A 17706-nucleotide genomic window follows, 5' to 3' on the forward strand; every position below is an offset into this window, starting at 1 on the left:
CCTTTCTCCATTATATTTCATTTGTATTTAATTAAAAAAATTAATTATATTTCTTATCCATCCTCCATTATTTTAAACTTTACTTAAAAATATTTAATAGATATGTATATATATTTTGATTAAACAATATATAATATACTTAACATTCAAAAATATAATTATTTTTAATTTATCAAGGTAGTTAGATAGAAATTATATTTTACTTATAATTTACTCGAGATAGAATGTTAGAAGAGAATAATTATTTTTTATCCTTACAAAATAAGAAATGAAACATTTTAAAGTTTTGAAATAAAGTCTAAAAAACACTTATTTTTTACCCTACATTTCTTTATTGAGATTTTTAGACAAGCAAATAATTCTTTTAGTTTCTTTTTAAGAATATAAATCTATATCAATTTATGTTTACTCTGACTCGTTTCAAAGAAAATAAAATTTATAAAAGATAACTTTTTTTAATTTATAGAGAAACGTGTATATATATATAATATAATTTTTTCAATTATATTATTATATGAAATTTTAAATAATTATTTAGAAAACTTAGAAAAAAAAAGGTTAATATATGAGTTTGTTTTGATAAGGTTGAGTGTATTAAAGATCTAATAGTATCCTAAACTGAATTTAATTTTATCGAGGTTATCTATTAAGCTTGATAGTTTGGGATAGCTATGAAAGCACTATTCCAGTACAAGAATTAGATTCATAAAAATAATATATGCTTATTCGTAAGTTAGAATTTAAAAGGAAGGAGGGTACCATAAGTCTCTATAAGGTGAAGGTAGTAGATAATTTGTCCGAAGCAAAGCATAACAAAGCAGTAATATATAAGAGTTACGTCATTCATCAAGTTGAAAATGAGTATTTTGAGTGGACATATGGATAATTTGTCCGAATCATGGGTAGTTCACAACTATGAGGCGAATGTTTTTGTTCGACATTTTGGCCCTTGGGAATGCAAATCTCACCCATTTGCCTACCCAATTAACTCCCTCTCCCTACTTACTCTAATATGAAATTGATGATGCATACTTTAATACCATCAATAAATAAATCTAATTACCTATATCTCTATTTCAATCCATTCTATCTATCCTTCCGTCATTTCTTACAACAATAAAATAAAATTAAAAAAAAAATCCATTCATTTATTTAAAAACAACTAGCATCTATATTTTGAATGATCTTTCTCCAATCACAAAAGTAGCTTGAAATGTCCGGATAATTTTATGACATGATTTTTGAGGCTTCGAATCTTGAAACATGAATAAAAAAACAAAGATGAAAGTTAATGAAATAAAAATGAAGTAAGCGATAGAGAATTGGTAGGACCCTAGTTGATTCGAGTCACCAATGAGGTCGATCAAAAGATCAGAGCGTGGATGCATACCGCTCTAAGTAGAAAGAAAAGCTACGCAAATGTGAGGCGTAGGAATTTAGAGTTCGAAGTAGGGACCTAGTATTTTTGAAAGTGGCATCAATAAAGGGTGTCTTGAGGTTCAAGTGTAAAGGCAAACTGAGCCCTTGATTTATTGGGCCCTTCAAAATTCTCAATCGAATTGGTCCAATGGCGTATAGACTAGCCCTACGCCCTCCCTCCTAGGTGTACACAATGTATTTTAGGTGCCAATACTAAAGAAATACATAATGGACCTTATCCATACAATAGACAATGAACTCCTTTGGCGCAACGAAGACTTAAGTTACGAAGAAAAGGTCATAAGAATCCTTACACGCAAAGAAAAAGTCCTATGTAACAGGGATATTGCCTTCGTTAAAGTACTATAGCGGAATCATCATTCTGGAGAAGCGCACGCATGCCCCATGAATTGCCAAACAAACACCAACGTTCTAGACAACACTCCCAGAGTACTTGCAAAAGAGAAACACAAAAAGACAGAACAAGAGAGAGAACTCAAAGACTTTCGGGCGCTCACAAACCCAACGTCGAAATGAACATTTCATGGCACAAAAAAGACAACTGACAATCACACATACACGAGAGGTAAACTTTAAATGCATTAACAGCGTCGTACAACGTCGGAATCGAGACTCAAGTTTTGTTTTTTGAGAGTCTCATGGATCTATTGTTGTAGGTATTTTCATGTTGCAAGACTTTGTGGAAGTGAAGAAGAGAGGTTGATATAATGGTAGAGGAAGAAAAAGGACGAGAAATGGCGACAGAAATGACCCACAGAGGAGGGAGAAGTGGAATAAAAAAAATGTCGAAAGTTGGGCAAAGAAGACGAATCTGTCGGATCTAGATCGGGTCAGCCTCAACCCACAACCCATTGACAACCAATTGGTTAGGCCAAACGCGCGCTTCGACCCATATCAATAGACAGGTTAGTATTGACCGCAACCTGCCACGACAGTAGTGACCCAACAACACCTACAACTCGAGATTGCATGCAGCCCAAAGATTTAATCAGCCCAAGCTGAGGCCTACTTATGCCCGAGGCCTACCTACAGCAGCCTAGCAGTCGCTCCGTGACCCAGCACCCTCACCTCGACCCGCACCTCAACCTGACTCAACCTACACAAGCATCAGTGCCTTATTGTACCACGTGCCAATGTGCAGCAAAAAGAACTCCCTCGGCTACATGGCTTGGCTCGGCTCTCTGCAGTCCTTCGGCTAACAAATGGCTCAATGGAGTTTGAAAATTTTGACACCAACTCCTATGTTTTTTACCCTCTCAGAGCTGATTTTGTGTAACACCCAAATAAAGAAGAAAAATAGCTCCAATAAAAATAAGTGTCCATGTAAGACTCAAAAGATTCAAGGAAAGAAATGAAGGGAATTAAGCATGGACAAGAGTCTTAAGCAAGTCATTTCTACCGGGGTCTTAAGACTCAAAAGATCCAATAAGAATAAGTGCCCATGTCATTTTATTTTTTCAATTATCAAGCGATCTTTATGAATTTTTAATAGATAAGAATTTCAAGATGTTCAATGAAAAAAAGAAAAAAAGAAAAAAAAAAAATCTTGAAAGTGATGAAGAAAATTTAGAAAAATAATAATAAAATATTAAAAAAAATGGACAATTATCAAAAATACCTTTGAAATTATGGATAATTACAAAACTACCATTACACAAAATCTTCAACCAGATTTGGTTGCAAAATCGACCGGTAGAAGGAAATCATATTGAGATTTATGCCTTGAAACCTTGTAATTAATTAGGTAGTTTCTAACAATAATTTTTATTATTTTATTTGTTATTTAGTTGTTATCCATGGTATGAAAATTTAAAGTTCTTAATGTAATCTTGAACAGTATGTGGTTGACATATAAGACAATCGTGTTCAAGTAATAATCTAAAGGGTCTATAGTATATTGGTAAGGGTTGGTGCCTTATCCTGGTGACACTATTGATACGACCCACTTTGTAATCGTTACAAATGATTTGATCCAAATCTTTCATGTGGAGACATGTAAGTGGGGTATCATGTACAATGAGTTTGTATTAGATTGGACCAAAAAATCTTTAATCTCTCTTTATAAATCCGTTAATTGAGAAGGTTAATATTTCACATGATAATCATATGTGACTCAATCCTAATCTTGAGTGAGTTATGAACTCCTGTATGTGAGGGCTTGTCCTTTGATTTATATGGGTGAGGATGGCTCTTTTAGCCGATTCAATATGCCTACCATTTTGGGGACTTGACCAAATAGGGAGTTGGGAGCATAATATCATGAGATGAAATTCACTCTTTTCAATATAAGGAAAGTAGATAGTTGCACTTAAGTACAGATTTCGAGACTTGAATAATGAGGCCCCACCCTCTCATTGGCCCGAGAGGGACTTGGTTTATGATTAGATCATAAATAAATTGTTCATTAGAGAATAAGTAGTACTTAAGGTGAAAGACATAATTACTGGGGTAAAACGAACTTTTGATGTAGCTGTAATTATAAGCAACTTGTGAAGGATCGACTTGCTTGTAATGATTATATCAATGGACATAACTTGTCTTACCGTGCATAAGAGTGCAACTCTAGGTCTATAGTAGAGTGACTGACCTATAGTTAATGAATGGAAATTTATTAATTAAAGAGTTTAGTTAATTAATTTTGTATCGTTGGAGTTTATAATTTGTAGGTCCATAAGCCCCGATGGCCAACTTACGCTAAAAGGTTCAACTTATTCGAATTTTTTTGTTAAAGTGTTCAAATTAATATTTAATATATTAGATATATTAAATATAAACAAAAAAAATAAATTTAATTTGAAAAGTTCAAATAAATATTTAGTATATTAGATATATTAAATAAATAGAGAAAATGTATTTGATTTAAAGTTTCAAATTAATATTTAATATATTAAATAGTTTAAATATAAGTAGGAAAAATATATTAATTTGAAGGTTCACATTAACCTTTAATATATTAAAAATGAAAATTTTATTAATTGTGATACCTTAAATAAAAATATATTTGAAATTTGAATGAGATTCAAATTAGTTATATATATATTAAAATATTTTAAATAATATTTAATTATGATTTATATAGGATACTAATATATTAGATATGCAAATATATTATTTGGCAAAAATTCTCCAAATTCATATTTAATGGGTACAAAAGGCAGTTGCTTCTTAATCGTAAAATACTTGCCCAAATGGCTATATTAAATTGAAATTGTCTTTATATGATTTTTTAATGAGATCATAAAATAACAAGATTGTAAAGAAGGAAGTGGAATGCTTAAAATGGAGGTGTGAGAATGAACTCCAAGAAGGTAAAGTAGAAATTAGTATGATAAAATATAATAAAGTGGTCAAATTTGCAAATATGTTCAATAAAAAAAAATAATTAATTCTTCTTCTCTTTTTTCTTTCTTATAAAAGGACAATCAAATCTAGATTTTGGGATTTTTCGAATAAAGCATCAACTAGCGGTTGAGTTAGGATTTTCATTTTAATTCAATTGAAGAGTAAGTCTATTTATTCCCGGTTGTAAGATGAATAATTCCATTTGACGCCTGTCTTTCAATACGAATTAAGACCATTGGGTTAAGTCAAAGATATACTAATTTCTCCCACTTTAGAGAACGAAAATACCTCTCCAGAGAATTCTCTTGAAACTCTCATTCTCCAATCCCTTTGGGATTTTCTTTCAAGAGGATTCCACAAGCCTTGACCTTGTGTTCGAGTCATAGCAAAGAAGATCTTGTGGAATGTTGAAGAACTTTTGCATGGTTGAAATACTTCAAGGTAACTTGCAAGCTAGGGTTTCTACAAAGGTTCGTTTTAATTCACAATAAAAAAACGGTTCCCAATGCTTCCGCTACGTGGGTGAAGAATTCATTCCCTTGAAATCAATCGTATCTTCACATCAACCGTTGGATCGAGCTGAAATTTGGATATATTCAACAAGCTTTGACATGCTTTAGTCCAACCATTGAAATTTAAACTCAATGTCAGTAGCACTCTCATCAGAATAGATATTTCCCATGCAACTTCTAGAAGAGTTTAAAATAAAAAGGAGAAAAATAAGCACGATTTAAGAAAAATCAATTCTCTAAATAAGATGTTCTAGGCAATATTTTAAGACAAGAATGATTTTTAAAACTCAAGTTTTAAGCCTTACTTTCAAAGACATAATTTAAAAATGAAATTGAAAATGATAATGAAATAAATTAAAGAAAAAACATGAAATGCATTACAATCTATTCTAACCTATGTCTAGGAAATTGAATGTGTTTCTTGCCTATGCACGTGCCATGGTCCCTACTTTGCGATGTCACCGTCAATCGTACATAGGCGCCTTACTTCTACCTAGAAAATTATGTAGCACACGACCTTAGTATTATGAAGAATACTCAGTAAGTGACCCCACTATAGGGTTCGTGAAAAAGATGCAAACACATGCAATAATGCTCTAGGGACCTATCATTAGAACATCATAGGGGTGGCCTCCAGTCCAGACTAAATTGAATGTGTAGTATTTCCCTACATATGACCCACACGTGCGAGCATGAATCCTCAAGTAGTTCGCACCCCTAAACACATGCAATAATGCTCTTGAGGGTTTAAAATTACATGTTTCGAAAGAGCGTCATGTTACTAATTCTTTTTTTCCTCCTGTGACATCAAAATTCTTTTTTCATTTTTTCAATCTACTCCTATGTTACTAATTATCTTTTTTCTGAAGGTTAGAGATGAAGATGAGAAGAGAAATAGTGACTTGAAGGAAGATGTTTTTGAAATTTCACACCAGGAGCCTCCAAAAATGTACTAGATAACTTCAATCGAAATTGATTACTATGTTTGAGATTCTTGATGTTCAGCTATGGATTTATAGTCACTTACTTTGATACTTTTCTCTATTTATGATTGTTTTGAATTTTAAAGTGGTTTTTGTAGCAGAAGATGTAGAGATGCTAAGATACTCGACTTGATTCGATTCTAAGTTTGATCTTAGTTTGAATGATGTGAATTTTGTAATTGTGGTTCAAACGTCACTGAAGTGAAGCTTGAGAATCTCTTTCTAGTTTTGAAGAATTTTGATTTTTGAATTTGAACTCATTAAATTTCAACAGGTTTCTCTCTTTAATGATTCAAAATTGGGAGAACTCTCACGTTTAGATTTCACTTTTGTTTATAATCTTTTTTGGTACGATTCTCGAGTTAAAATTTTCCTTTTTCTATCTAGGATTTTAGTTGGTTAGGAGTAATGATGAAATCTTGTATCATTTGAATATCATTTTTATTTTAGGAAATTCTTGAATACATTAATTTGTAATGTAAATAGATTATGAAATTTCAATTATGAATCGCACATTTAGTGTGTTATGTATTTCATGTGTGTTTAGTTAATAATGAGTACTTGGATTAAATTTTATTGCAATATAATTAATTTCAATGTATATACCATGAAAAATAAATGATATGAAAAGATTATTAAGATAATTATAATTATTATAAATGACTAAATAACTTTATTATAGCCTAATATTTAAGATATAAATACTATATTATAGTGATAAAAAATTGCAAGTATAAGTTAAAAAACCACCATAGTTTAGCTATATTAAACATATAATAGCATTAATAAAAACACTATAAAAGGTTTACTTATAAACTATAACTTCATATTCTATTATAGCATTCATTATAGCTAAAAAAAATAAATAAAAAAAGCTATAAAATGTCCAAAGCTTTTAATAATTTGGGCTATCACGACGTAACGAAAAACGCTATAAAAAGTCTATGATAACATTTTTCGTAAGCTATTGTACATCAGCATCCGGATACTTCCCCTTTAATGATAATGAGTATGGACGCATACGCTACGATGATAATGGTGATCATGCCGAGCATGACACTGAAGGGTCTGCTGACCTCCGGATGTCGCTACGAACAGCTAGCTCGACTATGATGGGTTTTGGGTTGCGAACTTCCTAAGGATTCATGCTCTCACGTGTGGATCATATGTAGGGAAGTACTACACATCCAATTTAGTCCGGACTGGAGGCCACCTCTAGGATGTTCTAATGATAGGTCCCTAGAGCATTATTGCATGTGTTTGCATCTTTTTAACGGTCTCTATAGTGGGATCACTTACTGAGTATTCTTCAAATACTAAGGTCCTGTGCTACATCTTTTTCACGGCCCCTATTTAGCATATGTGTTTGCATCTTTTTCACGGCCCCTATAGTGGGATCACTTACTGAGTATTCTTCAAATACTAAGGTCCTGTGCTACATCTTTTTCACGGCCCCTATTTAGCATATGTGTTTGCATCTTTTTCACGGCCCCTATAGTGGGATCACTTACTGAGTATTCTTCAAATACTAAGGTCCTGTGCTACATCTTTTTCACGGCCCCTATTTAGCATATGTGTTTGCATCTTTTTCACGGCCCCTACGATTGACGGTGACATCGAAAAGTAGAGACCATGGCACGTGCATAGGTTAGAAGCATATTTCATTTCCTAGACTTAGGTTAGAATAGGTTGTTATGCATTTCATGTTTTTTTTAAAATTTATTTCATTATGGTTTTCAATTTCATTTCTAAATTAGGTTTTTAACATGTAAGACCATGGTGGTGTTTTCATCGATAAAGTACATTTACGTTTGAAATTTATTACTTGAATGACGATGTTTTAATAGCTATATTGTGCATGCAGGCTTAGATTAAGATGATGGTAGCAATTTTTGGTAGCTGAAATCTAGGGTCGTTACATTCCAACCTTTCTGACATATGATATATTAGCTAGAAACACTCATGTACCATGACTAATCAACTTTCTAACTTCTAGATGTAATTCTCAAAGTGTTCTTAGGACTAATCTCCTTATATGTGAAACTTTCTCCTATTGAGGGTCTCAAGTTAGATAAAAAATGTGTTATTTCATTTCATAGGGGCATAATGATACCTTACTCAAAATCAAGAATTAGTGTAATATGCCTGAAAGAAGAGTAGCGAGGCAGACATGGGCACGTGCGGGGAGGCTAGGGTAGGTAGGTAAGCTCACATAAGGGTCTGAGCTCATATGTCGTACTCCTCTCTCTATCATTGGCATGGCCGGCATGAATTCTTTCGATTACGTTTTACTCTTCAAAATTAATCTATGGATTCCCGGAGCTGGTAGCAAAGTCCATTAAGAATGGTATCAAAATCATGCATACTCATAACAATTAATGTCAAATAAAGGATTCATATTAAAACCGTTACACTACCTGCATTGACCCTATGGTTAACCAATAACATCATTCAAAAATATTGTAGTTACAGAAAAATAAGAGTATTTGGATTGTAAAGCCGAATAAGCACATATGTAGGAGTGGATATTCATAGCATGATTTCTAATGGTTGTATTTTTAGGTGAGCATGTTCTACAATTCTCTAAAATAAGAGAGTGAGTAGAATTGAAATCCAATAACACATATGCTAAATATTCAAAGATAGGTAGGGCACTTGTAACAACTGCATTGAGATCATCGACCTTTTTTGTCGTGATAACATGTGTTAGCTTCCTAGTTCTTTTGTTCGGGATTTATACATTAAAGCCTCTTAATTAAGTATTTAGTTTTTAATAACAATTTAAAATATTTTAATTGGAATTTAATATTATCAATCGTATGAAAAATCCATCGTAATTAGTGTAATCTTTAACACTATTTTTTTGACACAGAGGAGAAACATAGGAAAATCATATTGAAGAAATAACCTACATAATCTATAGCGTATGGAACTTTATGTTCGAAGTACTATTGATATGACTGATTTGTACTTGTTTCGAATGATTGGACACAAATCGTTCATGTGGAGACATGTGAGTGAGAGTATTCTGTACAATGATTTTGTATAAGACTGGACCACGAAACATTTTATCTCTTATTATAAATTTATTAATTGTGAAGATTAATATTTCACCGGACAATCATATGCGACTCCATCTTAATCTTGTTTAAGTTAACTCTTGCTTGTGAAGACTTGTCCTTAGATTTCCATGGGTGACAATGGTTTTTGTACCCGATTCAATATGCATACAATTTTGCAGAGACTTGAACAATGGGGCTCAATCCTCTCACGGGCCTTAGAAGAACTTAGGTTATGATTGAATCGTAAAATAAAATTGTTCATTACAAAAACTTAAGGTGAAAAATGTTATTATAGGAGTAAAATGGACTTTTGACCAAACTATAGTTACAAAGAATCTGAGAAGGATTGACTTGCTTATAATGATTATATCAATGAACACAACTTGACCTAATCTAATTGTTTTACATGTATAGGTTATGTTATTTGGTGCTAGTGATAGCTATTCCGAAGATTCTATAATGTCTCTATGTGTAGGTTATATTATTTGGATTTGATAAGTTGACTTTCGAATATACAACAATTTGTCTCTGTGTTTGTGTAGGCTCTCCATTTCGCATCATCTTTCTTAATTATCTTTTCAACTTCTAACTAAACAAACCCTTCATTAATTACTCTCTTAACATTAATTAAATTGTTTAAGTTAAATTATAAATTGTTACATTACAAAACAACTAGCTTAAAACGACATGGTTTTAAACTATCGTGAAAGCCAAAATTTAAACTATATAAGAATTTATTTGATAATTTTACGTAGAGTTATTAAATTATCTATTCTTTGTGAAAAAATTGTGAACAAAGTTTCTTCGAGCACGTAAATACGAAATAAGTTCGAAGTAGTGGACTTGAACGACATCATTGCACCTTGCTTAAGGACACTGAACAATCTAAGAATAATGTCGTGCATGTCCATTCATAAAAACAACAGCCAGACGATACTTATTTCATATCTTGAGTAAAAGTATAATAATCATAATTTGGTTTGATTCGTGTAACTTTTGATAGGATGATTATGCATTATATTTGGTTTTGATAAACGCAATCGAGGATTGTGTGTTGTGGACACATAAGAAATACGACCGAGTTGAGAGATTGGTAGGTGAAAGGAAGAGAACAAAATTATGAAACTAAAAGACGAAGGGAAATGAACAAAATGTGGTAAGTATGTATAAGTCTCTCTCCTGCAAATTATATATATCAAGTTGTTGGTAAAAAACTGTGGACCTAATCCATGACCTGATTCATTATCTAAGCTGATTCGGTCCACAACCAAAACTTACTCAATCAACAACTCAAATAAACCTAATCCACGACTTAATCCATAATTTGACTCGAACATGACCCATGCCTTGACCCCACCTGCACCCTGCACCTTTCTTGAATGTCGGCTCCTTTTGGCTTATCTAGCTCGAATTATATAATTTGGACCCCGTTGAACCATTTCAGACCCTTTCGACCATTTTGGCTAATTCCAAAGTTGTTTTTGACACATTCGAAGGCGTTTAGGTTAGCATGATCACTGTTTGGTCAATTTTTATTACTCCTTAGCAAAACCTAGATTTCATTAATATCATTGAGGAATTAAATCATTTATTATGTCTTAACCTAATTTCATGTGCGAGTGTAGGTTTAATTGGATTGCAAAGGATGATAAGAACTAGCACTAAGGATAAAGTAGTGATTCTAGCTTAGACCAACCATATAAGTGGCTTTACTTTTGGCTTGGTTGGATGAGTTGTGTGATATACGAATGACACGGGCTCTATGGCCCCTATATGATAAGGCAACCCTAATCCTCAGCCCAACGATCCTTGAATCAAAGTAATTATTACCTCCTTATACGAAATTTGGATCAACCAAGAGATAAGGCTAGAATTAGATTACCTCTTACGATCGAAGATCTATAAGCAAGATTTGGAACCTTGTTCTAAATTGAGTTACTCGACAATCGAAATCAAGGCTTGATTGAATGGCCCAGATGCAATTCTACCACAAGAATTGCTTGAAACTTAAAAATGACAAAATTGACGCTCGATTTTCTAAGAAAAACGTCTCAATTCGAGATCTCAATTTCATCCATTCACCAATCTGGTTTTTACATAACATATTGTAGGTATTTATAGTCTCCGACAAAAGATGTTTGTGGCTAGAATTTATTCCCGATTCCCTTTAATCTCCACAAAAGACAAAGTCAAATTGACCATTTGACCTTACATATTTTATGAAATTTAAAATAATACTTTCCAACAAATGTTGATGTGTTTGAGTGGCTAAGGCGACAGGTTTGAAATCAATTGAGCTTTTCCCACCTAGGTTCCATTTGGAACATCGTGATTCTTATCATCTTCACCGTCTTCAAAAGAATTCGTCATCAAATAAGAAAATTTAGAACATCGTGATTCTTATCATCTTCCCCCTCTTCAAAAGGATTCGTCATCAAATCAGAAAAATTTAATCAAATCTGCCTGCTTCACTTTCTTATCATCTTCCCCCTCTTCAAAAGGATTCTCATCAAATCAGAAAAATTTAATCAAATCTGCGTGCTTCACTTACAACAATATTGCCTGCTTCACTCACAAAAATACTAGAAGAAATAGGAAGCAAATCAAGTGTATTAAATCCATAAACTACTCCCTTAAAAAATAAGTTAAAAAATAAGTCAGCAACATGCTTTCCATCATCCATTTTATTACGGGGAGGACTCAACAGACAATGCAATGCATGAAAATGGAAGAAAATATGTAACAAAAGTTGAACTATAAAATTTCCTATCAAATTTAAAACCTTTCAAATAAGGAAAAGGAAACAAAGAATATGATGGGGGAAAACAGATCAGGATACGTGATATGATAAATGTCAACGATACAAGAATAAACTAGATAGACACCCCGGGTCGACATTTCCTCTGTGTCTTTCAAGCTCTTGAGCACCCCAAGGCCACGATCTGTAACTTCACGGACCTGAAAAAAAAAAAGTGTAGAAAGTAGTGAGTATAAACATACCCATTAAGCAACCTACTTGTAGGCTCTTGTTCGCATCCAAGTCTTAGCAGAGAACAACCAGCTATACTCTAGATCCTAGAGTTTTAGTACTCTCAGTACATAGTTTAGGGAAGAAGAACTTAAACCTTTGAAGCGGTATTCATATAAATGTCAACTATACAAAAATAAACTAGATAGACACCCCGGGTCGACATTTCCTCTGTGTCTTTCAAGCTCTTGAGCACCCCAAGGTCACGATTTGTAACTTCATGGACCTGAAAAAAAAAGGTAAAAAGTAGTGAGTATAAACATACCCATTAAGCAACCTACTTGTAGGCTCTTGTTGGCATCCAAGTCTTAGCAGAGAACAACCAGCTATAATCAAGATCCTAGAATTTTAGTACTCTCAGTACATAGTTCAAGGAAGAAGAACTTAAACCTTTGAAGAGGTATTCAGCGTTTGAGGATGAGGCGCTACCTCACAAAACTTCTACCTCAGGTACAACTTAGCTCGAATAGATCGCCCGCGTGGTCAACAACCTTCCATAGGACAAACCTGCCATGCAGGCAACCCTGACCTACTCGCGTGATCAACATCCTACCATAAGACAGATCCACCATGTAGAGTAGTCAATCTACCACTTAGTAACACCACCATAACTAGCGTCTCTTCTAGCTCAAAAGTATAGCACTAGAGTAGAAAGAGATATGGAGGATCCTCGAACGCTATCCCAACTCCTATCAGCTAAGAGCCCTTTTCCCTTCGTCCCGGACTTCTAAAGTAGTTCTCCAGGTATCAAGGGTAGTTAGATGGTTGAGTTAAGAGTCTTGGCTTCCAGATTCACTCATTCAAGACTTCCAAGTCTGTAACGGTCTAGGGTTAAAAGGTCTAACCCTCTAATTGTCCCTCACGATACCACTGAACGTAACATTAGGAGGGTCCCCTATATGAACCTAACTAAATCCCAAGTGTACACCCTAGGCATAACTCAATACTAGTACTTATCATTCATATAATAAATTCACATATAATAAATTCACATAATCATTCAACAGTAGTTTATGTATGATTAACTATGCATGCAGTTGCACAAGCTCAACAGGGCGATAACATCCATCAGCAACCAGAGCGCAGATTCTACCAACATAGCATGAACAAATATCAGCAGATGTAGAAGTATAAGCATAAGTAGAAGTAGGACATTCCAGAAAGTATACAAAAACCTGAGAATGAAATTCCACTGAGGTAGCAAGTCCATCAAATATATAATTAGCTTCCAATGTGGAGGGGCTATTGGATCTAGCCACCTAAGAGTGATTTTCCCTAAAATGCATGCAAAACTAAGCGCACCAAAAGATTATTACTTCCTAATTTCGTATGGTTACTTACTGGTTTGTCGCGTGCCTTCCTGAAATTGATTTATAAGCTATATGAGTCCAAAAATTATGAATTCTCTCTGTGGGCACCTATTTCCGAGTAAAATTGGATTAATATTGGAATCAAGACAACAGAATGGCAAATCGAGCAAAAAAATGGGTGAGAATAAGGGGCTTCACACACAGGACACACACGCGATTAACGCGGAAAGCGCGTGGGCAGTGGCGTGATTCGAACCCCAGCATACGCAGACTTACCCTTTGAATTTTCTAGGCATTATACGTGACGTTCAGGGTGTAACGACCCTAAATTTCCACATACTCAGAGTCGCTACTAACGTCTCATGCTCATCTATATGCGGAAATATAACTCTTACATGAACATAATTGATAATGTAAACTTCAAAAACACGTTTAAAACAACTTCTCTGGAAAACACAGCCATGGTCTTACGTGTTTAAATACAAAATACTAAATTTTAGAGAAAATAAAAACAAATAGAAGGTGATTTAAAACAATGGAATGCAAAACACCCTATTCTAACTTAAAACTAAGAATTTAAATATGAATATATCCTATGCACGTGCCACAGTCTCTGCTCGCGATGCCGCCGTCCTCCGTACAAGTGCGCCTTGCCTTTACCTGAAAAATGATGTGGCACACGGCCTGAGTATTTCAAAGAATACTCAGTAAGTGGCCCCACTATAGGGGCCATGCAAATGCAAACACATGCAATCATGATTTAGGGACCTATCTCTAATCATCTTAGGGGTGGCCTCCAGTCTCGGACAAATTGGATGTGTAGTACTTCCCTACACACGACTCACACGTGCGAGTGTGAATCCTCAGGGCGCTCGCACACCCCCTGGACCCTCTGGTCAAGCTAATCTGTAGCGACGTCCGGAGGTCAGCGGAACCCCATAGTGTCATGCACCTCATGAACACCCTCATCTGTGTGCTTTCGCACCTGTGCGCATTCGGGCTCATCGTACGGTGCGCGTCCGCACTCATCATCTCTAGGGGAAGTAGCCCTATGCTTATGAACATACAATATGCATGAGGTCCCTCTAAATCCATCATAATGTCTCTTCTGACACAACCCTCTAGTCTCATCTCTTTGTTACTCTAGGTAACACATACTCGTGGATATTTATATTAATATCATTTTCACGCTCTTAGGGTTGTGTCCTATGTCGATGTAACGACATGATGCAATATGGCACTCATCATCATATAGCATGCTCAATATGGAAAACATCATCATATTAAGGTAAACGTCACGCAATCATCATACTCATCATATTGCCACAAAGTGCATCAAACATATCAAGTACGACATTCATCAAAATATATATATATACTAAGTACATCATCAGGTATCATAACCCACACATCATCATAACTCATATACCGCATCGTACGACATAGTTCATACAACATCGTAACTCATACAATTTTTTAGTCTATCATATAGTAAGGCCACTTACCTGATTAGCTTATACGGTTGTCACCAATTTATCTTTAATGAAAGTTTGATTTTTCCCTTTGTATCCAAGCCAACCTATAAGAATCCATGGCATCAATTTCATGTTAAATTCTCTAACTCTTACAATGGTTCATGTGCTAAACTTCATGCGAGCATTAAAGACTTTGCATAGATAAAGTCTGGAACGTTATAATATACCTCTAAATAGATATACACATATTATATATATATACTATTTATATTAAGATTTCATTTTCTATTTTTTATTTCGATTGACTTCTCTCTTGTCTTTTGATATTCTTTCTTTACTCTGCTTTTTCTCTCAATTTTTGTTCAAGACATATTCTTGACCAATTTTTAATCGATACTTACTTAATCATATTGTTGGTCAATTCGGATCCATTCTTACTCCCAACTCTTCCCTTTTATTTTTCTCTTCCTCTGTGTTTTTTTCTTTTGATTTTATATTCTGGCCTTCTTTGTATTTTCTTCTTCCCTGTTTTTTTTTTTTACTCTGTATGCCTTCTCTCTATTTTTATTTTTTATTTTTTTTTTACTTTGTGGCCTTCTTTGTATTTTCTTCTTCCCTGCCTTTTTTTACTCTCTATGCCTTCTCTCTATTTTTTTTTTTTACTCCTTTCCGGCTCTCTTTATTTTCTCTTTTTCTTCTTTCCTGCTTCATGCTCTTTAGTTTTTTTTTTCTTTTCCGTGCATTTCTACTTTTCTCTCTTTACTTTTGATTTTGTTTACTGTTTTCGGCCTTCTATATATATATATATATAGATATATATATTTTCTCTCTTCTTTTGATTTTGTTAGCACTACTTTGCCTCTACCGTCATCTCATATTTTTTTTTGTATTCTAATTAATTCTTCTTTCCAAATCTTTCATTTATCTTATATGTATTTTATTTTTTTTTCTTCCCTTTAATTTTGTTAAAATCTAAAATTCACAATAAATTTTCATTTCAAATCTTTCCTTTCTTATTTACCTATTAATTTTTTTTTGTTCAGATTCTTCTCTTTTACTCTCTATTTTCAATTTATTTTTCTATCTGTTATGTTGACAAATATTTGCCTCTGTTCTAGTTATTTTCTATGACCTACCATCATAACCAAAAATCTAAATATCTGGCAACAGAACAAGGGATCTAATTCTGAATAATTAGACAAAGGAAAAGAAAATATGTTCTGGTTATTTTTTTCTATGACCTAACATCATAACCAAAAATCTAAATAAATGGGCAGGTAACAAGAGATCTTATTCAGATTAATTAGATAAAGGAAAAGGAAATCTGATTGGGATAAATGAAAAAGAGATCTGAAATATGACTTACCGTAATAACAAAGCAAGATCTCTCTCCAATAATTAAATCTCCAGCTCTCCTTGCAAATCTGGTTGTTGGTATTCTTCTTTCATGGTAGGAACGTCTCTCTCCAATAATTAAATCTCCAGCTCTCCTTGCAAATCTGGTTGTTGGTATTCTTCTTTCATGGTAGGAGTATTTTTTTTTCATTGTAGGAACCTCATATGCATCCAGTATTTTTTTTTTTTCATTGTAGGAACCTCAGATGCATCCACTATTCTGATTTGGGTTTTTTTTTACGGATGAGTTGGTTGAGGAGAGATAGTTGGGAGAGAGAGGGGGTTAGTGGGGAGTAGTTTAGGGAAAATTATTATTTTAATTATTTAATTATTTAGTTTTTTTTTTTTTTTGGGTCGTTACACAGGGATTGGTAGTAGGATTTGAGTTTGATCGTGGGTCGCCAAACTACTTCGCGGCGCCCAGGTCGATTTCTGATTCAAGTCAACTCCGGATCAGTGGATGGATGCATGCCAGCGTACAGCATCGGGTGCATTTCTCCACTACGTGCCCAACACATGCCCCTTTGGTTGCCAAATACGTCTCTCCCCACTCCACCTGCTAAGTGTCCATCGGTGATTTCCTGAATTCAATAATGTCAAGATTTTGGTCAAATTACATATCAACTTCTTTTTAGATTTTTTCTATCTTCTAATCCATAACTCGAATTAACTCTATTCCTTTACGAGAATTCAAGCCCTCAAGCCACCTATCCAGATATATTTTTCTTGCATTCTTTTTATACTCATAGACCTCAAGAAATGAGTTTGAAAATCATAAAAACTTAGTTTATTACTAAAGTTGGATGATTCTCGGTTTCAATTTCCTATACGTTTTTTTTGTCGAGTTTCCTTCTAAAATTTGTAAGAATTCTCACCTAATGTATTATAATTGATTATTAAGACCTAAATCATAAAAAACTCACAAATATAGGCTGAAATCCCATAACAAAAGAGGTCGCAGTCTTACCTCTCGTTCTTGCCAGTTTCTTATCGGAAACAAACAATTCAAATGCTTAGATCGCTCCTCTGGATCCTCTGAGTAGATCTGGAGGGAGTCCTTAGATTGATAGTGCTTCGATGTTCAGATTTGAGCGTAAGACCCTCCTTCCTCTTCTTCCTCTTAAAAGCCCTAACTCCTCTTCTCTCTCTCTCTCTCTTT

The 17706-nt window shown here is 33.9% G+C and overlaps 1 long non-coding RNA gene across 1 annotated transcript; it reads right to left on the reverse strand.

The window, feature by feature from the left end:
• Window positions 1-14282: 14282 nt before the first annotated feature.
• On the reverse strand, window positions 14283-16964 carry LOC147790508 (uncharacterized). The gene is made up of 3 exons (XR_015422792.1): window positions 16519-16964; window positions 15183-15256; window positions 14283-14337 (listed from the first exon to the last, which is right to left on the reverse strand). It is a non-coding gene; the product is annotated as an uncharacterized LOC147790508 (long non-coding RNA).
• Between the last annotated feature and the right edge of the window lie 742 nt (window positions 16965-17706).

Source organism: Cucurbita pepo, chromosome 10, assembly GCF_057944985.1.
Source record: "Cucurbita pepo subsp. pepo isolate OVF chromosome 10, ASM5794498v1, whole genome shotgun sequence".
Taxonomy (NCBI): domain Eukaryota; kingdom Viridiplantae; phylum Streptophyta; class Magnoliopsida; order Cucurbitales; family Cucurbitaceae; genus Cucurbita; species Cucurbita pepo.